The sequence below is a fragment of the Silene latifolia genome, chromosome 3 (genome assembly GCF_048544455.1).
Source record: "Silene latifolia isolate original U9 population chromosome 3, ASM4854445v1, whole genome shotgun sequence".
NCBI lineage: Eukaryota > Viridiplantae > Streptophyta > Magnoliopsida > Caryophyllales > Caryophyllaceae > Silene > Silene latifolia.
In genome coordinates, this window is record NC_133528.1 from 86,144,257 (window position 1) to 86,172,252 (window position 27,996).

Genomic DNA, 27,996 nt, shown 5'->3' on the forward strand with positions numbered 1-27,996 from the left:
AATGTTTGTGTGAGGTTTTGACCTCACAAGACGTGATATGGTGTGGTTATCATAAAGTTGTTATTTGAATGTTCTGTAATGCATGTTGGGTACGCTAATCTAATTGAATGATGATTAAAAAAGTAATAATTTGAGTGATCTGGCATAACTGGTTATACTTATATGTATTCATGATACATGTCAATCTGTGATATGGTAAGGGGATGATATTCATGAGGTTATTATCTGTTTAATTCATAAAATATGTTGCGTTGTGATTTAGTAAAGTGGATTTGAGTAAGTTTTTCTTGTCTGAGAAGTTATTCTGAGTCAGTGTTTATGGGAATTGTATGCAGTTGTGATGTCTATCGATGTGGTTGTTGTGCCTCGGGTGGTGATCCGGGCACGGTACATAGTGTTGTGATGCGGGTATTTTCGCACCTGCGGTGTGTCTTTTGGTGGAGGTGTTGCGATGCCGTCACCGGTTGTGGCGGAGTAGGCGTGATGATTATGATACGAGTTTTCAAAAGTACATACCAGTCATACATAGATTGTTGTTTTGTTTGATGTTGCTTCCTGTGAGTTTCAGTTTGTACAGATAGACAGTTGTTTTGTTATTGATGTTTCTTACCAGTTAAGTTTGGGAATCAGGGTAGAGTATGATATGAAATAGAGTTGTATATGTTTTCGTTGTTGTCATGGTATAGTGATATTCTGTTGATGAGACACGGTTGTGAGAGGTTGTTACAGTAATTTTGATCTTGTTCTAGATAAGGCTTTAGTGGACATGGTAATGGCAAGTGATTCGTAAAACATGTGTGGTAATGACCTGAAAGATGCAGGTGGTTCATAATCCTGTGTTGAGACAGTGAGTGTAGGGTGTTGGGGGAATTAGTGTCATGTTAAGTTGTGTATGAGTTTTGCGGTAATGAAAGAAAGAACTTGAGGATCTAGTGTGAGTATACGTAACGAGTGTGGATCGTGAGTTATGCTTTTGGGAGATAGGTGCTTTACATAGAGAGGTATGTTGTTTTGCAGTAATAATGGAGAGTTAGTATGGTGATTTTTGCTACGAGTATGGGGGTGTTACAAAATGGTATCAGAGCGATGATCCTGAAACCTGTAACCAATGAATCCAATGAATATAGGGAGTCAAATAAAATGAACCCGGGGTAGAAGTTGTAGGAGCTAATGCAAAGACTTGGGAGACGTCCTAAAGTCGCAAACTCGCCCTACAATTTTGAACCGGTCACCATGGGATATGAATCGGGATCGCTATGTGTTTGTCTTGTGAATTGTGTACCTATATGGTGATGTGTGGCATGAATCAGTGGATGTATGTTTGTGGTGGAATGAGGAATGTGGTAAATGATAAAGTGTTGTGAATAGGCATGTTGCATGATATTTGGTTTACAGTGATGTATGGGATTGTTGGAAAAGTACATGAGAAAATAAATGATGTGGTGGAAAAAGGGAAGTAGATAATATGATAATATGTGATGGGTAATGATGTTGCAGGATGAATGGTTTATAATGTGTATACACTAGTAACTTGTGATTAGGGGATTTGATATGATTTTATATAATTCTGTTTGCGTAAAGTTATATAATACGTTCATATAATTGTCTACTGTGGTATCATATGCACTTGTAAATGAAGAATGTGGTTGAAATAGATGAACTGATTGGAAAAGATGGAGTGTCAATTGCATGAGAATATGGATTTTGTGAATATGAATATGTTTAGATGACGAAGTGGAGTTGTAATATTGTTGTGTTAGTAACATGGAAATAGGATTTGTAATTGTATGAGTATGTTTTGTTTTACTTAAAAGTCATAAAATTAAAGCATGCGGTTAGTACATGATTAATGAGTTAAATAATATATGTGCATGATGGATATTGTTGCGTGACTTTTGAAGGTAGTAACATGTGATTAGCAATACTGGATTTATGAGAACTGAGTTGGTTTTGCTTACCTTGTTGTCGTTTAAGTTGTTTGGAAGTAAAATCAAATAGTTGTGTTTTTCGATTATAAAGAGGTCGTCTTTAAACTTTTATAACTTGAGATGTATAAATGATTTTAATGTGATTCTAATTGGAGGTGATAGCTTGTTGTTTTACGATTCTTACGATAGGTCACACGCCCAAAACGACAAAGAAATGAGTGAGTTATGACCGTTTACTTAAAACCGGACAAAGTCTTGAGAAATGTGGTGGGTACTCGATCGAGTGGCCCTTACTCGATCGAGTGCATCTTGGTACTCGATCGAGTACCCCTTACTCGATCGAGTAACCCTGGTAAAATTTGTTTTACGTGCTTCTGACCTTCACCTACTCGATCGAGTAAGTCCCTTACTCGATCGAGTGGCCTGTACTCGATCTAGTGACCCCTATTTTGGGTCATATGCTTATCTTTAGACTTTGTTGCATATCATGTTTAATTCAAAAGTGTTATTTTGCTTCTTTATGCATTGTTTTACATGTATGTTGGTCTTGATGCGTAAGTTACCCAATATTGTGATGTAAGGAGTGGCACCTGTGGTGAGTATGAGTTCGGTGGGAGGACATGAGTTATATGTGGTTGTGATAGATAGTGGAAAAAGAAAAGGAAGATCGTTATGGCTTAATTGAGACATAGAGCATGTTTTCTGAGATGAGATGAGATGAGTGATATGATTGTGTGTTGAGTAACGTAAAAGTAAGTGAATATGGGCAAGGGGTGATGTGAGTCTAAGGAACGTGAGAATGAAAGGATTGAGAGTAAGGATGTGGATAGTGGCAACTTGAGATGTGTAAAGAATTATGGAGGAAGATGGTTAGGAGTCGTGTGGGTTAGGAGTATGCATAGTGAAAGTTCGTTTAAAGGGGTTGAGAAGAGTAATATATAGTGAATTTTGTGGAGACATGTCGCGAGGTGGATTTGTAGACAGTGAGTGAGTTTGGGAGATTTGGTTTATTAAGAGATGAAACTACTGTGGGATTTCCTTGGGTAATTAACGGTATGAAATGAATTCTGATTTCTAGAGAGGTACAAAGGAGATGCAATTGTTTGGACAATGAACGTTGATTTTATGGATAGATTAGTGGCAAGTGTGAGCGATAGCATAATAAGAGAAGATCCATGGTAAGAAAGAGTGAAATGATATCGGTATAAAATAATGGAATTTGAGTTTTGGAGCAACGAAAGGGTAACTGGATTACTAAAGAGTTAGCTAGAAGGAATAAGGAGTTGAACTATTAATTGGTATTGTTGAGTGTAAAGAGAAAAGAAGGATAAAAGTAAGCTGAGAAAAATGTTGACCAGAGTTATGTGATATAGAAGTAAGGAATCGTCGAGATTTATGATATTATCATGAGGATATTAGTTAAGGGTTATATAGGAGTTTCAGGACAACATGATTAATCATGAGTTTCGAGGAATTAAGGGAGTATGAAGTTGGTGGGGTATTTGCACGATACGAGATTTTGGTGGAGAGTTAGATGATGATACAATTAAGGATAGTATTGGGAAGAATGTTGAGGTAATTTTGTTGATGGATTCGATGTTCGTTGTTTGGAATGTTAACCAAAGATAGAAAGAAATCGCGATATTTAGAGATGAGTGTAAGAGGTTTGATGTCCGGACAGCGGTAGTGTTATGGTTTGTGACTAGTGGTTAAGGGTGGTGGTATATTAGAAAAGTAGCAATTCAAATGAGGTTGATTTTGTAGAGACCAGATTGATATGTATAGTTGTGAGAAAGTATAAGATGTGGTTATATGAGGCGGTTGTTAGTAGTTGAGTATTAATGGTATGGTTACAATTGGCGGGGGTGATGGATATGCGAATGGGAGAATATGTTATGAGGGGTATACGAGTTAAGCTCGGGTGAGGGGTAACTTTTATCAGGTGGTAACTTACGTGATCGGGATTGATTTGGTTGTATGTGATTACGGGTCTGTGATATATATATAAATGTTTGTGTGAGGTTTTGACCTCACAAGACGTGATATGGTGTGGTTATCATAAAGTTGTTATTTGAATGTTCTGTAATGCATGTTGGGTACGCTAATCTAATTGAATGATGATTAAAAAAGTAATAATTTGAGTGATCTGGCATAACTGGTTATACTTATATGTATTCATGATACATGTCAATCTGTGATATGGTAAGGGGATGATATTCATGAGGTTATTATCTGTTTAATTCATAAAATATGTTGCGTTGTGATTTAGTAAAGTGGATTTGAGTAAGTTTTTCTTTTCTGAGAAGTTATTCTGAGTCAGTGTTTATGGGAATTGTATGCAGTTGTGATGTCTATCGATGTGGTTGTTGTGCCTCGGGTGGTGATCCGGGCACGGTACATAGTGTTGTGATGCGGGTATTTTCGCACTGCGGTGTGTCTTTTGGTGGAGGTGTTGCGATGCCGTCACCGGTTGTGGCGGAGTAGGCGTGATGATTATGATACGAGTTTTCAAAAGTACATACCAGTCATACATAGATTGTTGTTTTGTTTGATGTTGCTTCTGTGAGTTTCGTTTGTACGTATAGATAGACGAGTTGTTTTGTTATTGATGTTTCTTACCAGTTAAGTTTGGGAATCAGGGTAGAGTATGATATGAAATAGAGTTGTATATGTTTTCGTTGTTGTCATGGTATAGTGATATTCTGTTGATGAGACACGGTTGTGAGAGGTTGTTACAGTAATTTTGATCTTGTTCTAGATAAGGCTTTAGTGGACATGGTAATGGCAAGTGATTCGTAAAACATGTGTGGTAATGACCTGAAAGATGCAGGTGGTTCATAATCCTGTGTTGAGACAGTGAGTGTAGGGTGTTGGGGGAATTAGTGTCATGTTAAGTTGTGTATGAGTTTTGCGGTAATGAAAGAAAGAACTTGAGGATCTAGTGTGAGTATACGTAACGAGTGTGGATCGTGAGTTATGCTTTTGGGAGATAGGTGCTTTACATAGAGAGGTATGTTGTTTTGCAGTAATAATGGAGAGTTAGTATGGTGATTTTTGCTACGAGTATGGGGGTGTTACAAAATGGTATCAGAGCGATGATCCTGAAACCTGTAACCAATGAATCCAATGAATATAGGGAGTCAAATAAAATGAACCCGGGGTAGAAGTTGTAGGAGCTAATGCAAAGACTTGGGAGACGTCCTAAAGTCGCAAACTCGCCCTACAATTTTGAACCGGTCACCATGGGATATGAATCGGGATCGCTATGTGTTTGTCTTGTGAATTGTGTACCTATATGGTGATGTGTGGCATGAATCAGTGGATGTATGTTTGTGGTGGAATGAGGAATGTGGTAAATGATAAAGTGTTGTGAATAGGCATGTTGCATGATATTTGGTTTACAGTGATGTATGGGATTGTTGGAAAAGTACATGAGAAAATAAATGATGTGGTGGAAAAAGGGAAGTAGATAATATGATAATATGTGATGGGTAATGATGTTGCAGGATGAATGGTTTATAATGTGTATACACTAGTAACTTGTGATTAGGGGATTTGATATGATTTTATATAATTCTGTTTGCGTAAAGTTATATAATACGTTCATATAATTGTCTACTGTGGTATCATATGCACTTGTAAATGAAGAATGTGGTTGAAATAGATGAACTGATTGGAAAAGATGGAGTGTCAATTGCATGAGAATATGGATTTTGTGAATATGAATATGTTTAGATGACGAAGTGGAGTTGTAATATTGTTGTGTTAGTAACATGGAAATAGGATTTGTAATTGTATGAGTATGTTTTGTTTTACGAAAAGTCATAAAATTAAAGCATGCGGTTAGTACATGATTAATGAGTTAAATAATATATGTGCATGATGGATATTGTTGCGTGACTTTTGAAGGTAGTAACATGTGATTAGCAATACTGGATTTATGAGAACTGAGTTGGTTTTGCTTACCTTGTTGTCGTTTAAGTTGTTTGGAAGTAAAATCAAATAGTTGTGTTTTTCGATTATAAAGAGGTCGTCTTTAAACTTTTATAACTTGAGATGTATAAATGATTTTAATGTGATTCTAATTGGAGGTGATAGCTTGTTGTTTTACGATTCTTACGATAGGTCACACGCCCAAAACGACAAAGAAATGAGTGAGTTATGACCGTTTTACGAAAACTGGACAGTGCTGAGAAATGTGGTGGGTACTCGATCGAGTGGCCCTTACTCGATCGAGTGCATCTTGGTACTCGATCGAGTACCCCTTACTCGATCGAGTAACCCTGGTAAAATTTGTTTTACGTGCTTCTGACCTTCACCTACTCGATCGAGTAAGTCCCTTACTCGATCGAGTGGCCTGTACTCGATCTAGTGACCCCTATTTTGGGTCATATGCTTATCTTTAGACTTTGTTGCATATCATGTTTAATTCAAAAGTGTTATTTTGCTTCTTTATGCATTGTTTTACATGTATGTTGGTCTTGATGCGTAAGTTACCCAATATTGTGATGTAAGGAGTGGCTTTGTGGTGAGTATGAGTTCGGTGGGAGGACATGAGTTATATGTGGTTGTGATAGATAGTGGAAAAAGAAAAGGAAGATCGTTATGGCTTAATTGAGACATAGAGCATGTTTTCTGAGATGAGATGAGATGAGTGATATGATTGTGTGTTGAGTAACGTAAAAGTAAGTGAATATGGGCAAGGGGTGATGTGAGTCTAAGGAACGTGAGAATGAAAGGATTGAGAGTAAGGATGTGGATAGTGGCAACTTGAGATGTGTAAAGAATTATGGAGGAAGATGGTTAGGAGTCGTGTGGGTTAGGAGTATGCATAGTGAAAGTTCGTTTAAAGGGGTTGAGAAGAGTAATATATAGTGAATTTTGTGGAGACATGTCGCGAGGTGGATTTGTAGACAGTGAGTGAGTTTGGGAGATTTGGTTTATTAAGAGATGAAACTACTGTGGGATTTCCTTGGGTAATTAACGGTATGAAATGAATTTCGATTTCTAGAGAGGTACAAAGGAGATGCAATTGTTTGGACAATGAACGTTGATTTTATGGATAGATTAGTGGCAAGTGTGAGCGATAGCATAATAAGAGAAGATCCATGGTAAGAAAGAGTGAAATGATATCGGTATAAAATAATGGAATTTGAGTTTTGGAGCAACGAAAGGGTAACTGGATTACTAAAGAGTTAGCTAGAAGGAATAAGGAGTTGAACTATTAATTGGTATTGTTGAGTGTAAAGAGAAAAGAAGGATAAAAGTAAGCTGAGAAAAATGTTGACCAGAGTTATGTGATATAGAAGTAAGGAATCGTCGAGATTTATGATATTATCATGAGGATATTAGTTAAGGGTTATATAGGAGTTTCAGGACAACATGATTAATCATGAGTTTCGAGGAATTAAGGGAGTATGAAGTTGGTGGGGTATTTGCACGATACGAGATTTTGGTGGAGAGTTAGATGATGATACAATTAAGGATAGTATTGGGAAGAATGTTGAGGTAATTTTGTTGATGGATTCGATGTTCGTTGTTTGGAATGTTAACCAAAGATAGAAAGAAATCGCGATATTTAGAGATGAGTGTAAGAGGTTTGATGTCCGGACAGCGGTAGTGTTATGGTTTGTGACTAGTGGTTAAGGGTGGTGGTATATTAGAAAAGTAGCAATTCAAATGAGGTTGATTTTGTAGAGACCAGATTGATATGTATAGTTGTGAGAAAGTATAAGATGTGGTTATATGAGGCGGTTGTTAGTAGTTGAGTATTAATGGTATGGTTACAATTGGCAGGGGGTGATGGATATGCGAATGGGAGAATATGTTATGAGGGGTATACGAGTTAAGCTCGGGTGAGGGGTAACTTTTATCAGGTGGTAACTTACGTGATCAGGATTGACTGGTTGTATGTGATTACGGCGTGATATATATATAAATGTTTGTGTGAGGTTTTGACCTCACAAGACGTGATATGGTGTGGTTATCATAAAGTTGTTATTTGAATGTTCTGTAATGCATGTTGGGTACGCTAATCTAATTGAATGATGATTAAAAAAGTAATAATTTGAGTGATCTGGCATAACTGGTTATACTTATATGTATTCATGATACATGTCAATCTGTGATATGGTAAGGGGATGATATTCATGAGGTTATTATCTGTTTAATTCATAAAATATGTTGCGTTGTGATTTAGTAAAGTGGATTTGAGTAAGTTTTTCTTGTCTGAGAAGTTATTCTGAGTCAGTGTTTATGGGAATTGTATGCAGTTGTGATGTCTATCGATGTGGTTGTTGTGCCTCGGGTGGTGATCCGGGCACGGTACATAGTGTTGTGATGCGGGTATTTTCGCACTGCGGTGTGTCTTTTGGTGGAGGTGTTGCGATGCCGTCACCGGTTGTGGCGGAGTAGGCGTGATGATTATGATACGAGTTTTCAAAAGTACATACCAGTCATACATAGATTGTTGTTTTGTTTGATGTTGCTTCCTGTGAGTTTCAGTTTGTACAGATAGACAGTTGTTTTGTTATTGATGTTTCTTACCAGTTAAGTTTGGGAATCAGGGTAGAGTATGATATGAAATAGAGTTGTATATGTTTTCGTTGTTGTCATGGTATAGTGATATTCTGTTGATGAGACACGGTTGTGAGAGGTTGTTCTGATAATTTTGATCTTGTTCTAGATAAGGCTTTAGTGGACATGGTAATGGCAAGTGATTCGTAAAACATGTGTGGTAATGACCTGAAAGATGCAGGTGGTTCATAATCCTGTGTTGAGACAGTGAGTGTAGGGTGTTGGGGGAATTAGTGTCATGTTAAGTTGTGTATGAGTTTTGCGGTAATGAAAGAAAGAACTTGAGGATCTAGTGTGAGTATACGTAACGAGTGTGGATCGTGAGTTATGCTTTTGGGAGATAGGTGCTTTACATAGAGAGGTATGTTGTTTTGCAGTAATAATGGAGAGTTAGTATGGTGATTTTTGCTACGAGTTTTATGGTATAGGTTAGGTGGTGTGCCGAATGAGTTGAGGTATGAGAAATGTTTAAGTAAGAGAGCCTTGGATATATGCATGGCGAGTGTTCAGATTATAGGTGGTTATCTTTGACATGCGGTGGTGATGAGGATAATGAGACGATATAGCTAGGATTTAGTATTAGTGAGTTACGAGGACGTAACATTTATCTTAAGAGGAGTAGGATGCGATAAAAGAGATTTTGATGGTTGTGCATATGGTGGTATATTCGCAGTAGAGTGTTGGTGTAACATAAAGAAGGAAGTTGAATATTTTGTGGTTGATGTTGTTAAAAGGCCATGGTCGAGCTTGTAGTAGTGTGATGTTTAGGAGTGTGAGAATATTTCACTAGTGTTGACAGTTGGATGATGAGGTTATGAGTGTGAGTAAACTTCGAGGACGAAGTTCCTTATAAGGGTGGTAGAATGTAACATTCCGCTTGATGTCTATGAGTGTCTTGATATTGGATTTGATAGTGGATGATATTATGGAGCTAGCAGCGTTAGAGGATGGTAGTTGGTTATGTATGGAGTTGGTGTCGTGAGAGATATATATGTGGTAGATACGATATCGTGAGTCATGTTGTGGAAGTAAACATAGTTGGTGGAGTGGGTGTTTAGAGTTCATGTTTTATGTTTGGTCGAGTTCTTGAGTTCTTAGCTATGTTGTTGTGTCTTGGTCGAGTTAGTATGGTTGTTTTTATGTATGGGTTGAACTTCGGGGACGAAGTTCTTTTTAAGGAGGGAAGACTGTAATACTACGGTTTTATGAGTCTCTGGGTACTCTATCGAGTAGGCCTTACTCTGTCGAGTAAGGGTGAGTTGCGTTTTAAAATAGTTTCGACTGTTGGGTACTCGATCGAGTAACGTTGATACTCGATCGAGTAAGGGGGCACTCGATCGAGTACCTCAGCTACTCGATCGAGTAGCCGGTTTACGGGGGATGATTTCTCGGGTTTTGTTAATAATGCGATTAAGTATATAATTACTTCCGTCACTTTTCTTTAAAGACTTTTACAACCTAATTACTTTCAAAAGAGAAATCAAACTACGTTCTTCGCATCAATCGCATTGTTGGCAAATCCCGGAGCTTGGAAGGTCGGATTTTACCTTTCTTTATACCGTTGTGATCCTTGCGTCGAGGGTAAGATCTACGTACTGTTTTTATAGTATTTCGTCAAAGTTGGTTAAACCCTAATTTTTGGTATTGGGGGTTTTCTATGTTTATGTTGATGTAGTAGTGATTGTATGATTATGTGTATAGGAGAAGGGTTCGTAGAGAAACGGTTTTGAGACAGCTCCTAGATCGTTTGATGATTGTGTTGCTTTCCAGGTAGGGTTTCCCTACTCAGTATTAGTCCCATAATGTGTTGGTGATGATTTGTGATTGTTGATTATTGTTATACGAGTATTGTGACGGTTGTTGGTTTGATTCTTTGTTTAATGGTTGTGATTGTTTGTCTCGGTTCTCGAGATGCGTTCTCTACCGAGTGGAGTCACTTGCGGGAGTGGCTTCACGCCCTACTTTTGCCCTCCGTGGAACCCGCCACGGGAGGGGATGTGCACATTAATGGGACAGGGTTATCGCTCGGTATGATGAGCGGGGCTTAGGTGGGAACGGCTGCGGTCCCCCCGGCGTGGCTGGTCCGGTGGACGATCGGTGACGGAGATTGATTGGAGTGGGTGTGATTGTGTGTGTGACCGTTTGAGCTGCTTGTTTACTGTGTTGTGGGTTATATAAATTGTGTGATTAGTACTGACCCCGTTTAATGTTTTGAAAACTGTGGTGATCCATTCGGGGGTGGTGAGCAGTTATTGAGCAGGTATGATATGACGCGTATGGGATAGCTGGGATGAGTCATCACGTGGCAGTTAGAAGTATTCCGCTGTGTCAGACGATGTTTTATAGCTTTGATAGTTTTAGCAGTAGACCATCTGAGAGTCTTGTATTTCTTTTTATCAGTTTTGGAGTTGGTATGTAATCACTTTAAACATTAGTTACTTTTAAGTATGTTTCGTTATTGTCTTATGATTATCATTGCCTCGGAAAACCGAGATGGTAGCACTTCCATGCCTTAAGTGGTCCTGGTAAGGGACTTGGAGTATGGGGTGTTACATCTAAGACCGACATGATCAATGTTAAGAAACAACATTCAGACGTTGTACTCATTCTTAACAAAAGATTCCAAGACTTTCGTGACAATTATAAGAAGGAGAACGACATTGATCACACGAAATGTCTAGATGAGATCAAAACCCTAAAGGATCTACTATTACATGCTAGGAAAGTCCATGATAAGTGGGAGGGTAGCACAAAAGTCCTAAACTTCTTAACAGAACAATCTGACAATAATATGAAGATGGGATTAGGACATGAGTGCTACAGCCATAGAGATCACTCTAAATGCAAATCAACACCTTCGAATTTTGACTTCAGAAAAAGGAAATATGCTGATCTTCCTGAATATCTGATTTGCAATTACTGTGGTCATACGGGTCACATCCAAGACAATTGTGTCAAAAAGGCACATGATATACGAAAAAATACCGACCATGCTAAAACGGTTGATATAACTGTCAAGGACGATGAATCTCCCGTAGATGAACCTAACGAAGAAAGGAATAATAACACTTTCGTTGGTTCTATGACATGGCTTTTGACTACACTAAGAAACCTAGCACTTCACAAACCCCTTGTCGATCTAAACCAAGCAAACCTACTCACAAGGAAAATAGTAATGGTAGACCTAGAGAAATTCCAAGATCTAAAGAAAACCCTAGATCTAAAAAAATCCCTAAACCTACAATTCCTACTAGACAAAACAACCCAAGGTTTAGGAAAACAACCTTTAGACAAGTTTGGGTACGAAAGAATTTGGTATATAGAGTAACTAATCATAAGGGACCCAACCTAGTTTGGGTACCTAAAAACTGTATCTAATCCTTTCTGTAGGTAGTAGTGAAAGAAAACAATCAATGGTATCTTGATAGTGGATGCTCAAGACACATGACTGGAGATAGAAATTTGTTTCTTTCACTCAAGCCTTTCAATGGAGGAAAGGTGACGTTCGGAGACAACAAAAAGGGAAAAGTGATCGGCGTTGGTAAAATCGAAATTTCTAAATCACACGCGATCAGTGATGTCTATCTAGTGGATGGTCTAAAGCATAACTTGCTTAGCATATCTCAACTATGCGACAAAGGTAACAAAGTTGTTTTTCATACTGATGGTTGTCGCATTATTAATGAAGGAACTAGCAATGTTATCCTAGAAGGCCACAGAAAAAGGAATGTATATATGGTAGATTTAAATGTTGTGCCTACTAACTCTTTTTCATGCATGAAAGTTACACTTGATGATCCCTGTGTGTGGCATAAACGGTTTGGTCACATTAGCTCACTAACCTTGAACAAACTCATGAAGTGGGACTTGGTTGAAGGGTTACCTAAGATCAAGTTCGCCCAAGAAAAGATGTGTGACACGTGTGCTAGATGCAAACAAGTAAGATCTTCATTCAAACCTAAAAGAGTAGTAAGCACAAATCAAGCCTTGGAACTAATAAACATGGATCTATGTGGTCCTATGAAGGTAAGGAGTAGAGGTGGATCCAGGTACGTCTTTGTTCTTGCAGATGATTACTCGAGGTATGTATGGCCTATGTTTCTTCATTCAAAAGATGAAACGTTTGATGAATTTGATTGTCTTATGAAACGTGTTCAAAACAAATACAAGACTAATCTAGTATCAATTCGTACGGATCATGGCACCGAGTTTGATAATCAAACTTTTATAGAATATTGTAGAGTTAATGGTGTAGGACATAACTTTTCTGCACCAAGAACTCCTCAACAAAACGGTGTCGTTGAACGTATGAATAGAACACTGGAAGATATGGCTCGTACAATGCTTTTATTTAGTGGTTTACCTCGTAACTTTTGGGCTGAAGCCATTGGTACTTCTTGCTATATCCATAATCGTGCTATGATTAGACCTATTCTTAAGAAAACCCCCTATGAACTCCTTAGAGGTCGAAAACCTAACATATCCCATCTTCGTTGTTTTGGGAGTAATATTTTGTTCACAATAACGGTAAAAATAGGTTAAGCAAATTCGACTCTAGGAGTGATGAGGTGATTTTCATAGGATACTCAGATCATAGCAAGGCTTACAAAGTCTTCAATAAGAGAACTCTCTGTATTGAAGAAAGTGTCCACGTTATTTTTGATGAAGATAACGTATTTGATAAGCCCTTACAGGATGAGGAAGAAAACTTGGATGAACCCGACTTTCGTCTTCCTCGAGACGATCCCCCGGAATTGGAATTGGAGGACAATGAGATTGAAGGAACAAGTGATGAACTTGATCGTTCCTCAATAGATAAAAAGGAGAAAACCAAAGTTATAGTTGATGATACTATAACTTTGACTCAAAATAAGGACTCCCAACCTAATGTTATAGGTGATGTTACTATAACATTGAATCCAAATCAAGGTGTAGAGGCCGAAGTTATAAACGGCTCTAATACAACACCTGGATTTGATTCAGGGGGAACTTCCTCCAATTCTGAGCTAAATGAAGTTGGGTCAAGCTCAAATAATGATGAAGAACCAAGTACCTCAACCAAATTGAAATACAAGAGCTCACACCCAATGGACAATATTCTTGGAAATATTAAGAAGGGTGTTCAAACAAGACGATCCCTGAATAACTTCTGCTCATTCTACTCATTCCTATCCATAATCGAACCAACAAACATCAATGAAGCTCTTGCAGAATCAAATTGGATTATAGCCATGTAAGAAGAACTTCAACAGTTCGAACGAAATTTGGTTTGGCACTTAGTTCATAGACCTAAGGATCGATCTGTCATTGGAACAAGACGGGTTCTTAGGAACAAACTAGATGATGCCGGAGTCATTATCAGAAACAAAGCAAGATTGGTGGTTCAAGGTTATAATCAACAAGAAGGGATAGATTACGACGAGACTTTCGCACCTGTTGTCCGTCTTGAAGCTATTAGACTTCTAATAGCATTCGCGGCTCATAAAGGGATGAAGCGCTTCCAGATGGATGTCAAGACAGCATTTCTAAATGGGTATCTACAGGAAGAAGTCTTCGTAGAACAACCCCCCGGATTTAAGAATAGCAAATTTGAAGATCACGTCTTCAAGTTAGATAAAGCCCTATATGGATTGAAGCAAGCACCAAGGGCATGGTATGACAGATTATCCAAGTTTCTACTTGACAGTTGATTTAATGGAGGATCTATTGATAAAACCCTATTTCTAAAATCCGAGAGTTCTAACCTTTTAGTTGTCCAAATCTACGTTGATGATATTATCTTCGGATCGACCAACCGAGGCTTGTGCAAGTATTTTTCTGAGTTGATGACTTCCGAGTTCGAGATGAGTATGATGGGAGAATTGAAATTCTTCCTAGGTCTGCAAATTCAGCAAACTGATGAAGGCGTTAAAATCCATCAACAAAAATATATCAAGAAATTGATTCGGAAGTTTGGTATAGAAAATTCTCATGCTATGCCTACTCCGATGGTTGCAGATAAAAAGTTAACATTAGATGAAGACGGTAAATCGGTTGATGAAACAACTTACCGTGGGATGATAGGGTCATTGCTATATTTAACTGCAAGTCGACCAGATATCATGTTTAGCGTATGCGTGTGTGCGAGATATCAATCATCTCCCAAAGAGTCGCATATGACAGCCGTAAAAAGAATTCTACAATATCTTATTGGCACGGCTAAGCTCTATTTATGGTATCCAATGGAGTGTAATTTTGACCTAGTTGGTTATTCTGATGCCGACTACGCAGGATGTTCTCTAGACAGAAAAAGCACGTCAGGTGTTGCCACATTCGTTGGACCGTGCATCATTACGTGGGGTTCAAAGAAGCAAAATTCGGTTGCCCTCTCAACTGCTGAAGCCGAATATATCGCTGCAGGACTGGTATGTACTCAACTATTATGGCTTAAGCAACAATTACGTGATTATGGTGTTGACGTAGGATTCATTCCTATTTTATGTGATAATACGAGTGCGATAATTATTTCTAAAAATCCCGCACAACATTCACGAACAAATCATATTGAAATAAGACACCATTTTATTCGAGACCATGTTGAGAAAGGGAATATAAAACTAGAATTTTGTAGTACTGAAAAACAATGGGCAGACATTTTGACAAAGTCATTAGCTAGAGAACGATATGAGACTTTACGGTTGGAAATTGGTTTAATCAGTGGTACCTAAGCTTCCGTATGTGTTTGATTTCCTAATGATTGACTAGTTAAAGGTAAGATTGTATGACTGTGTCCGTATATTACGTTGCATGAATAATTTCGTTTATAAGAAGATATTTGTCATATGTAGTCTATTTGTACTCTAGAATTTTGTTAACATACAAACTTTATCTTTTACAAAATAATTAAGATACACCATATCTTTTACTTGTCAAATTATACAAAAATTCTCCTAAATAGCTCCACAATATCACACGTCCCACACTTCCTATTCCTAATACAATTCATATTATTTACTTTATTTTATAATTTACCATATCTTATCACTTACCATAAATTTGATACTTACCAAAACACCTATGCCACTTGCCAAAGACCTAGACCTAGACTACTATAATTAATCTTCCTTGATGTCGTGTTCACCCCACTTGCTCACTTTTACTCTTTTCTAAAAATCTCTTCAAAATCTTACCATCACCATCATCATCACATTCAACCATCACCATCACCATGAATACTCACCATGCAAAAAATCGTTCTTCAACCCGACATCAACACCGAAACTTCAACAATCCTCCATCACCACAACCCTCTATTAATCCTAATTTTCCTACTTTTCCTTCACCACACCCATAATCATCCTCTCTCCTGTTTCACGGTCGAGACGATGCGATGTCCGAGGGAAAAAGGCGCCGTCTTTTTAAGGGAAAGAACAAAGTAGTTGTTGATGAGGGGAATGATGTTGATGCACCCGAAGTTGTAATTAGGAATGGTGTTTCGAGGACTCTACTCCGAGATGTCTCAAAAAATACAACAAGAGAAGGCCTAAACCGAGTTCGTTTGACACATGATGAGAGTGTTCTTGTTTCCCGTGTCTTGCCTTACTCAATCCATGGTGGAAGGTATTATCCTAAGTCTTGGTTGACTACTATTCCAGCTCTTAAGTTTTTCATTGATTTTCTTAATTTTCAAGAATGAAGTCATATTAGTCAGTTTTCGGGTCCAATTTATCCTGTGGAGGTTGTTCAGTTTTTCGCTAGTGTGAAAATTAAAAAAGGGGTGTTGCATGCGACTGTCAATGGTGTAGATGTGACGGTCTCTGTTTCGGATTTTTTCTCTGCTTTTTCGGTTCCTAATGACGGAATTGATATAAATCCGAGTCTTGAGTGGTCTAATGTTGTTGGTGAAAAGGAATTGGCAATTAAGAAGTATTTTGAGGAAGTCGGGTCGGATGGTGGTAACATTGTTGTCCGTCCTCTCTCGGCCAAAATTAAGTTTCTTCTCAACTTTCTTTGGAATATCATTGTGCCGAGAAGGGGAGGAAGGGACAAGGTGTCAAGTTATGAGGCGATAATTGTTTACTCGTGGTTGGAAGGTCAAAAGGTTAATTTAGCGAGTCTTGTACTAAACCGTATTGTCCAAACAAGTCTCTTGGTTACGAAAGAAAAATTTTGCACAACAATCGATATTCCATATGGGATGTGGGTGTCTCGGTTGTTAGAGGTAAAACAAGTTGTGAGACGGGCTAGTTACGGAGTTAGTGCTAAAGATTGCATGTGTGACCGGTTGATTAAGCTCATGGGTCTCGGGTTTGATGGACCAGAATTGGTTATCTTGAAAGATGTGGAGAAAGTTGTTAATGAGACGGGTTTGGGAGTTATGGGTGCTAAGATGGAAAGCTTTATGAGCACTTTGATGGAAAAATTCGAGGAACAATCTACTATCTTGGCTACGGTTTTATCACAAGTTGGACCATCTCGGTCTTTGGAGTCGGGTTTGGATTCTACTCGGGTTTATGCTTGGATGGATGAGGTGGATAAGAGGTTGTCGGGTTTTAAGAGGGAGTTGAAGGCCATCCGTGGGGAAGTGTTCCCACATGGAGATCGTCTTTCCTTCCTTACGAGTCAAGGAGGTGCGTTGGTAATGCATGGGAAGGCTATGGCGAACGATCAATCGCTCACTTTGGAGACCACAAAAGCATTGTCATTGAAGGTTCTCAACTTTGAACGTAGTCTTCAAAGTCTTGCTCAAATCGTGCGGAGTTCGTTTGACCGTCTTGATGCTTTGGAACATCGCACTCGTCCCGACTATATGAACCCGTACAAAACCCGTAACATATGACCTTGCCTCACCTTGCCTCTTTTAGCTCTTTCTATTTTTAGTATCTTTTATCATTTTCGTGGTGTATTTTGCAAACTTAATTCGGCCCATTTTGGCATGTACTTGTGGATTATGGCCCAAGTACCTCTCTAAACATGTTGTTTATTCGGCCCTTTGGCATCAAACATGTTTTCTTAAGTTTGTATGATAATTAATCTTCTAGATGCTTATGTTTATGTGTGGTTAAATTGTTCTTTATATCATTTTTATCTCTTGTCTCGTCTTATATTATTCTAGTCATTTTATATTTGTTCTTAACTTTCCGATGATGTCAAGAGGGGAAAAGAACGTTTATGGTAAGCATCTACCTAAGCATGCTCCTTGTCAAGACCAATTGTCTCGTAAAGTCCTTAAGTTTTAATTTTATGTTAATCGTCTTGATCTTGCGTTGATCTTTATTATTAAGATGACGGTATTATATTGAGGGGGAACTTTATACTTAGTCACAATTGTAGGAGACTTGCCATCATCAAAAGGGGGGAATTTGTTGAACCATATAGTATATATGTTTGTGTTTTGATGATGTCAAGTGTGCTTTATAATACTCGTTGCGCGTAATCGTTTGTTTAAGTCTTTTAGATTAGATTTATTTATTACAAGCAACAAAGAGAATTATGATGGAAGTATATAGTGGTCAAGCCTCAATTGAAAATCAAAATTATCTGATGATTCATTCAAGTATTATGAGAAGACGAAGTCCGTCTAAAGATTAATCAAGCTTGGATGAGAAGTAGCCTATGCTCAAAGATCTCCTATCAAGATTAGAATAGTATAGGTGATTATCTCGTAATAATAACTAAGAGTGAATTTCTTGTATTGGTAAAGTTATAGCTTTGCAGCTATAACATTACTAGTAAAAGAGCTCAATGTTATAGCTCTTCTACTATAACATTGAGATGATGAGTTTATTTTACACGACATACATTGTTTCAAAATTGTTTTTGAAAATTGTTTGAGTTTATTTTAAATGTTTTAGTAAAAGTATTTATTAAATAAAGTCCGGTTTAATGCGGAGTTCGGATTTATGTTGAACGTTGGTTAGTAGTCGTTTTGGGTCAACTTATGAGTTGGACCATGCTACTAATTAGGGTTTTAATATAGCTACTCCCAAAACCTAAATTCTAACCTAATATTGAGCTAGGGTTTACACGAGTCACGAGGCATATGAGCCGTGATATCTCGTGTGACCTAAGATATATTTTGTAAAGATTTTATTCTGTAAGGAATATCTCTACATATCTTTTATTTCTTACTTAATATTATTATTTATGATAAAGATATTCTTGTTATGGAAAATCTTATCATATCTTAGAATTTATGGAAAAGATAATAATAGAATAATTTATATTCTATCTTTTTGAATATTCTCTATTATCTTTTAGGCTTTAAGGGAAGAAATAATAGAAGATATAATTTGTTTACATATCTCTTATTTCGGCTATTAGAGTTTCGTGAAAACCGATTAGCCTAGCTTCCTTCCTTCCTATAAATACTTTGCTTTTTGCGACATTTAAAAGAGAAACCTTAAGCATAAAATTGATTTTATTTTAAAAGAGCAAAACCGTGTATTTCAAGCAAGAAAACCGATTTTCTATTTTCAAAAGGTCGTGTGTTTTAAACTCGTATGTTCATTTGTTAAGTTATCGTTATAAGATAATAGTGCTCAATAGATTTCTAACTTGTTCATTAACGTGAACCTTTGAGAGAATCATTAGTGCTTTCTTATTAGCATAAGTTAGTCACTCGAGTATTTAACGGTACTCATAGAGTTACAGCTATAGTTAGTTGTACGAGTTGGGTTAGTAAATTTGTAATCCGTAGAAAGGTACTAAATTTATTAATCGAGAATAGTGGACGTAGGTTTCGATTTGTGAAACTGAACCTCTTCAAAAACCGTGTGTTTCCTTCTCTTTCGTTTGTTTGTTTACTTTGTTCATACTTGATCATCAGTTAATTAGTTAAAGTTTAATCAATAAACTTTAAATAATTAATTACTTTCATACAATCGAAAAAGTTTTCAAAGTTTTAAATCCTCAATTCACCCCCCCCCCCCCCCCTCCTCTTGAGTATTTTGGATCGATAGACTCTTCACCGTGCGTTTATAGCTACCTTTACTAAAGTTGTTTCGTTGTTGTTCTATAATGCGTACTACTTCGGGCAACCGAGATGGTAAAGGTCTTATATGCTAAGGTGGTTCCTGGGTAAGGCACCTCTGTATATGGAGGTGTTACAAAGTGGTATCAGAGCTTCTGGAACCTAAAATCAATGAACAAAATGAACATAGGGTGTCTAACTAAAATGAACCCGGGTAAAGGTTGTTTGGAGCTACCGCAAAGGTTTGAGAGACGTCTCGAAACTGCAATGATGCCCATACAAGTTCGAATCGGTCACTACAGGGTGTGTCTTGGGATCGATGTATGCTTTTTTTGATGTCTATGTTCTATTGTATTGTAATATCCCGAATAAAAATATATCATTAAATTTTATAGTCTTGTTATTACTCGTTTATTTAGTTAATATCGGATGGACATTTGTATGAAAGACGGACCGAAACTTTACATTAGCCTTGAAGGCCACGTACCAAGTGGAACTTGACAATAAGTTGGCACGTATCAATTTTAGGATGACTCTTGGTTAAAACAAAAACCAACTAAGCTAAGGGAAGTCACACGCCCTCTTTGTTAGCCATGAATAGTATTTTCGGTTGTCATTTTTTTAGTCTGAACTTCACATACACACAGAAGCGAGAGAACGAGAGGGGTCACCTGTTCGTAATTTCCAGTTCCTTAGCTATTTCTATTATTCTGTATACAATATAAGGTATGATTTCGGAACCCTTCGTCGATATAAGTAATTGTTTACATTTGAAATAAGATATTAGAAATAATTGGTTATATTAGTTTTATGGTTAATTTCATCTTATATATAATTGTTATCCTGCTCACATGTTATATTAATTACCGTCTTATGAATGTATGCTGTGATAATAGTGTTGTCGTTATAATGTATAATTGGCCAATTGTAGCATTCGGGATACGATTATTGGTTTGAGGTGACATTATGTCGTAACATGTGTACACAAAAGGGGGTGTTGGCTCCGGGAGTACTCCATATATAAACAAAAGGGGCGTTGGCCCATGAGAACTAAAGGGCGTTGGCCCGAGTGAAATTATTCTGTTCCTGTGTACATGGAGGTGGGTCTTAGACCCGGTGTGAGTGCGGATCTCCATAATGTTTCTCTAATTCAGTAATGGTAGACCGACATTAATGTGATAAGAATATATATCCTGTTGGTATGGTAGTCATATAATGTTTTTGGGATACCGGGTTGGTCCCTGGCAGGGACTACTGTATTTTGGTAAGTTATTGGTTGGAGGTGATAATTCTTATTGAATAAAAGATATGACATAAGGCCGGGGGAGGGAACTGGAGTCATACTCAGCCTGTGGTTGGCTGATTTCGTTACTCTCACTCTTTTCAGGTACAAGTATTCGGGAAGGTCAAGTGTGAGGATTCCATGTAGAAGATAAGACCTATAAGATGTATAGTTTATAATTATAGAGTATTAGTTTTAAGCTTTAATAGTTTATTTATTTTTATTGTAAGCCTTGTATTCTCCGGAGGGGGAATACGGCGGTGACGCCCTTGTAATTCCGCTGTTGTCTTATATTTATAAAAAGAGCCATTTTGAGCTACCTGCTTGTTTTTCGGGGCGTTACATGTATGATATGCTTGTTGTGGTTCGAGATGAGATGGTTGAGTTGGCTTTATGTGTTGTGAATAGTGGAGATGATAGTATGGCATGTGTAGTAGTGAAAGTATGTTTTGTTTGTTTGGCAGTAGAAACATGTGCATACGGTCTTTGGTATCATTTTAGTGCTTATACTTTGTTGTTTGTGGTTGGGGAAATCGTTTTTGGCATGATTCCGCCGAGTAAGGCAGGTTACTCGACCGAATAGCGGGTACTCGACCGAGTAGCCTTGCATGTAAGTAGCTTCTGGAATATGACCACTCTGCCGAGAGGTGAGGACACTCGACCGGGTGGGGCGTACTCGACCGAGTAATTAAGGTACTCGATCGAGTATGCTTTATGTGGAATTCTGATCAGCTACTAGAGTTTGGGGAACTCGGCCGAGTAGTCCTTGTACTCGACCGAGTATCGTTGTGTACTCGACCGAGTATCGTTGTGTACTCGATTGAGTACGGTACTCGATTGAGTACCTCTTTGAGCGGTTGTTGTTTTATTTTGGGTCGTAGGCTATATGCTTACATTTGTCTTGCGTCTTAAAGCATTACGTTACATATGTGTTGTTTCTGATGCGTAAGTTACCGGATCCTATAACGTGGGGAGTACCACCCTATGATTGGTATGAGTTTGGTGAGGAGGTCATGTGGGTATGCGTGGTTGTGATGGATAGCGGAAAGAGGAAGTGAAGTTGATGAGTTATTGGGGCACGAAGCACATTTTGTGAGGTATGGTAGGTAACATAGTCGTGGGCTTGAGTAATGTAGTGATAGTTGTATATGGTCAGTGGTGATGTGAGTGGTAATGTAAGTCCGAGGAATGTGAGAATGAAAAGATTGAAATGAGATATGTGAATTGTGGTAATTTGGGATGTGTAAGGATTGATAGAAGGAGATGGTTATGACTGTGCTGGTTAAGGATATATATATAATGGAAAGTCGTTATAGAAGGATGGGAAGGAATGGTGTTTAGTGATCTTAGGTTGATGGATGCCGCAATGTGGATTTATATGTAGCAGTTGTGTCTGGGAATTTGGATTGCTAAAAGGTGAGCCTAGTGTGTATTTCTTTGGGAAGTAACGGGTTGAGGTGAATCTTAGTCTCTGGAGATGTTTTAGGAAAGGTTTAATTGATTAAAGTGTAATCCTTGAAAGTGTGGACTTATTGGTAGTGAGTGAGGGTGAGTAGCATGTTGAGAGAGATTATTGGTAAGTATGATTTGGGGAAGTTATAATTACGAATTAATGCAAATTGAGTTGGAGCAATAAAAGGTAATTGAGTTCGGAAGAGCTAAATGGTGAGCGTGATAAATTAGGTGGTTGAGTAAGGTTGTGAGTATAATGGGAGTAGAGAGGCTGAGGCGAGTTGAGGGAATGTTGACATGAGATATGAGACAGGAATATACGGAAGTATGGTGAGACTTTGGTGGTAAGTTAGGTGGTGGAATAATCAAGGAAAGAATTGGTAGGGATATTGAGGTAATTTTGGATGGTGGGATTATTGGATCTTGCTATTGGGAATTGGTATTCATGTTTGTGAGGGAGCTGTAGGTGTCGAAATAGAGAGCGTTGGTCGGAAGTTGAGTGTTGGCTATATGGTCGCATTGGTCTAGGTGGTGGTAATTATGAGAATTGGAGAATGTGTTATGAAAGGCATATGAGTTTAACCTCGAGCGAGAGTTACCTTTTTTATCAAGTAGTACTTACGTGAATCGGGATTGAATAGTTAGATTTGATTATGGGTCTATGACGTGTGTAAGTGATTGTGTGAGGTTCTGACCTCATAAGTAGTGGTATGGTATAATATTCATAAAGTTGTTATCTGGTTAATCCGTGTAATATGTGGTGTCTTGTGATCTAGTAAGACGATATCGAAAAAGGGTAATGGGTGACTGGATGAATCATGAGAAGATCGTTGTGTCGAGACTCTGTTTACTAGTAATGTGATTATTGTGTTCCAGGGTTGCGATTTGGGCAAGGTGTTCCGTGTTGCGATGCGGGTACTTTTGCGCTGCGGTGCGGCTGTTGGTGGCAGTGTTGCGATGTCGTCACCGGTTGTGGTCGAGTAGGTGGGGTACTTATGCGATGAAGTTTTGAAAGATTATGTCAGTCTAGTATGGGCATATAGATTGTTGTTCTGGTTACTGTTGTTTTCTGTAACTTTGGCTTGTGGGGTACTTTCGCGCTGCGGTGCGGCTGTTGGTGGCGGTGTGCGATGTCGTCACCGGTTGTAGTGGAGTAGGTGGGGTACTTGTGAGATGAATTTTTGAAAGATTATGGCAGTCTAGTATTGGCATATATATTGTTGTTCTGGTTACTGTTGTTTTCTGTAATTTTGGCTTGTCGGTGAGACTTGAGTATAATATGGAAGAGAGTTGTACATGTGGTCGATGTTGTCATAGTTACAGTGATACCTTGTTGAAGAAACATAGTTGTGGGAGGTGGTTGAAACACTTTCGATCTTATGTTAGATGAGACTTTTGTTGACATAGTTGTGGTAAGTAATTAGCGGAAAATGTGTGTACTGAGCTGGAAGTGTTAGTTGGTTCATAGTCTTTTATCGGAGTAGTAGGTATGGAGTGTTTGAGAATTAGTATCATGTTAAGTTATGGACGAGTTTGACGGCAATAAAAAGGGGAATTTGAGAATCAAGTGGGTGTGTAACAATTTTGGGTCGTGAGTCAGGTTGTGGGGATAGGTACGTGAATAGAAAAGAATGTGGTTTTGCGGTAATGTGGAAGAGTTGTATAGTAGTTATGCTGAGGATTTTGTGGTATATGTTAGGTGGTGTGCGGAGTGGTTAGAAGTATGGAAACTGTTAGAGAGAGAGAGAGAGAGAGAGAGAGAGAGAGAGAGAGAGAGAGAGAGAGAGAGAGAGAGAGAGCCTTGGAAATGGGAATGGTCATCGATGTTGAGATTATAGTCGGCTATCAGTGGCATGAGATGGTGATAAGGGGAGGGAATAGCTAAGGATCTAGTACTAGTTGGGTTACAAGGATGTAACATTTATCTTAAGAAGAGTAGTATATAACAAAGAGAGTTTGATGGTTATGCGCACTATGGCATAATTGGAAGTTTTGAGTCTTGGTGTGGAATAAAGGATGGACTTGTGGATGATATTATGAAAGATAAAGGTTATGCTTGTAGTAGTATGTATGGTTATGGAGTAAGGATTGTATGTAAGTATGGTCACGATAGTGTTGGCAGTTTTGAGTGGTGATGTTTATGAGTGTGAGTAAACTTCAAGGACGAAGTTCATTTTAAGGGTGGTAGAATGTAACATTTCATTGTGGTAGTTGTGCTTACTTGGTGATTTATATTGGTGTTGGATTGTTAGTGAGTGTTATGTTGGTGAGATGGTGCTAGCGCTGTATTTGGGTTAGTGTTTGGAATGTTATATGATATTAATAAGTTGATATTGTGGGGGTTAAGTAGGGATGTTCGACCTTGGCTTGTGAGTTCGGTTGTGAGCGGATGAGGGAAGTTACATAGGGTAGGTTTGAACTTCGGGGACGAAGTTCGTTTTTAAGGAGGGGAGACTGTAATACCACAGGTTTCTGACCATAGGGTACTCGGTCGAGTAGGGCTTACTCTGCCGAGTAGGCTGTCTGGTGTCTAAGTTGGGTCCTGCCGTGTGGGAACTCGACCAAGTTAGAAGTTACTCGGCCGAGTTGGTCGAACTCCGTCGAGTACATCGAGTACTCGGCCGAGTGCCCGGTCTATTACGAGTTATTTCAGCGGTTTTGATTAAGGTGATTAGAGAAGTATATATAATGGGTAATCAGTTTCTAATCATTTTTATAAAAACCTAAACCACGTTTACTACTTCTCTAATCATCTTCATCACTTCTTAAGCCTAGATTGATCGATCGTGAGTCTTTGCATTTCGTTTTCCGTGTCAATTTCGTTGGTAAGTCTCTAACATTTTCTTAGTCAGTTATGGTTGTTAATTAGGGATGATGCAAACCCTAATTTGGGTTGGGTTGGGGGTAGAGATTGATTGTGTTGATTGTGATTAGTACTGTTTGATTATCATTGTTGTAGGTGACGATGTCGTACTCGTTATTCATTTTTATGATTGGCTGCGATATAACGAATTTGCGAAAAGGTAGGGTTTTCCCTACTCAGTTGATTGTATAATTATATATGAGTTATTGCGGTTGTGATTACTTTGTTTATCATTGTTGTTGATTATGTTGAGATTGGTTGGAGGAGATGGCGATGGTTGTGGTTGTGATTTTAATGGGGACTATGTTAGGAGATAGTCTCATTCCCATGTTCGCCTCTTGTGACTCCCGTCACAAGGGGGATGTGCACATTAATGATCTGGGGTTTTGCTCGTTGTGATGAGCGGGAATTTGGTGGTAAGGTTATGGTCCCCACCGGCGGTGAGGGTTACCTGTTGCGATGGGTAACCTAGCAGGGCTACACGCTGCGGTGTGTAGCCAGTTAGTGGTGAGTGAGATATTTGGGGAGTGGATGATGGTACATTGTTTTGCTTCCGCTGTTGTTTTTGCTTATTATGATTATGCAGTTGACTGACCTCGTGTTATGTTTTTCAAAACTGTGGTGATCCGTTCGGGGATAGTGAGCAGTTGGCTTAGCAGGTGATCATGTTGATATTTGTTGAGAGGGCTTGCGGGGCGAGGATAGGCAAGTCGACATCACTTAGCTGTGTTTTGTTATAGCCGACAGTAGTTCTTTTTATGACGATGTTTTGTATCTTTTCAGTTGGTTTATGACTTTGTAACCGTGCGTTTAAAGCTACCTTTACATACTGAAGTTGTTTCGTTGTTGTTCTATGATGCGTACTACCTCGGGCAACCGAGATGGTAACGCCCTTATATGCTAAGGTGGTCCCTGGGTAAGACAGCTCTGTATATGGGGGTGTTACAACGAGGTTGAGTAGGAATAACTAAACAACAATAATTAACATTAGATAATTCAATTTCATAGACATGACACCACTCCCTTAACAATGTGCTCCATCTCATGACATGGCACACCTTTCTTAACAACGTGCTCACACCACCATGGTACCTCCCCCTTAACAACGTACCGCATTTCCTCTGCAATAGTACCCCTCGCTCAACAACGTACGTATTACAGTTCATCTCAGAGTACAACTCCCTTAACAACGTACATCTAACCACAAAACCTCCCATCACAATTCCACATTCATACGTACAATCAACAATAACAATTAATCTCATCTCGTCATAATTCCACATCCACAATAATAATAATAACAATAAAGCACAATATAATTTTCTCCCCTTCCAACAATTACTACAATGTCAATATGTAAACAATTCATCTCAATACATCATCCACCATATCATACAATAACATACACAGAACACATATGAGAGTTGAGTAGGATTTATCCCTACCTGGCAAGCAATTCCAATTAACGCAATTCGAATAAATAGAAATCCAATTAATAAAGCATCTCACAACTCCGTCACCTAGACAAGTAATAATTATAATTAATAATTATTCTAATTATACAAAATATAAAACAATTATGAAAATGAACTATATTTATTAAATAGCTTTATAGAATATCTTTATAAAACAACTATACTTATCAAAATACTTTTATAAAATAACCTTTAAAATACAGGGTATTACAAAAACAATGACTTAGAGTTTTTTTGCATAAAACAGAAGCAAATGAACCACCAGCACATCAATCTAGACAAGATTTTGTTGTATTTTGAACTTTGCACAACTGTTTTTAGTCATTTAGAACATGCAAGTGAATGAAATGTAACCCAGCAACATTGCATTCGTAGTAAGACTTCGAGTACTTAGTGTTGTAATTGAAGACACCCAGACAACACAATCCATGCATAGCCTCATTAGTCATCACATTTAGTTGTTGTGGCGTAATGCATGGATTGTATTGTCAATGTAATGCCCTTAATCCAGATCATTGAGCATTACCTTTTAACTAAAGGAGAAAAAACCCATATGAAGGCGACATTATCATCACTAGTCCATAAAAAACACCCAATGGAAAAATAAACAAAAATAAAATAAAAAGAGTAATAGAGTAACAAAAATAGACCTCCTTATCCTTCTCTTCCATTATCTGACCAGGCATGAAAGTATCTTAGACCCATTAATCAATTTCAACCAAGGAATCAAGGATAATATCAACAGAATTAGGGACAGGAATAGAGTAATCAGACACAACATCACAAGAGTCGGGCCTCACCTCCTCATCAACATCATTTGTCTTCACCCTCTCTCCATCAATATCATTTGTCTTCACCCCCTCGCCATCTTCAAGTAGCAGGCAAAACATAGGCCAATATGTAGCAAGCTCAGTCAAAAACCACCGTTCATGCTCAGAGGTTTGACGCCTAACAACCATCTTCTTCGCCCTTTTCTCAGAATCGACCCTTATAAACTGCGCCATCTCTTCCCTAGTCTTCTCATCATCATCAACTAAACAAGCAGGCACAACATCACCACAATCTTCACTACAATCAGCCGCAACAACCTCGCCATCATCATCTCTCTTTCCCTCTTCACAATCATCAAGAACCCCATGAAAATCAACAATAGAGTTATTGAACAAACAAGGACCATCTTCAAGATCTGAGTAATAACAACCCAGATCTGGAGTAAAAATGTGAAAGGATTCAAATTTATCGCAATTTAGGAAAAACGACATCGACGTGGTAATTGATTGAGAGATTCGAGAGAGGGAAATGTCAGATCAGTGGTGAGGAATAGATTAGAAGAGAGACAAAGGGAGAAGTTTAGAGAAAATGAGAGAAATTTATAGAGAGAAAGACGAGATGACAATGACGGAAGAGAGAGAAAGTTTTAGGGTTTTCTGGGATGGCTGGGTAAATAAGGCGGGCGGGTTTAAGATTAA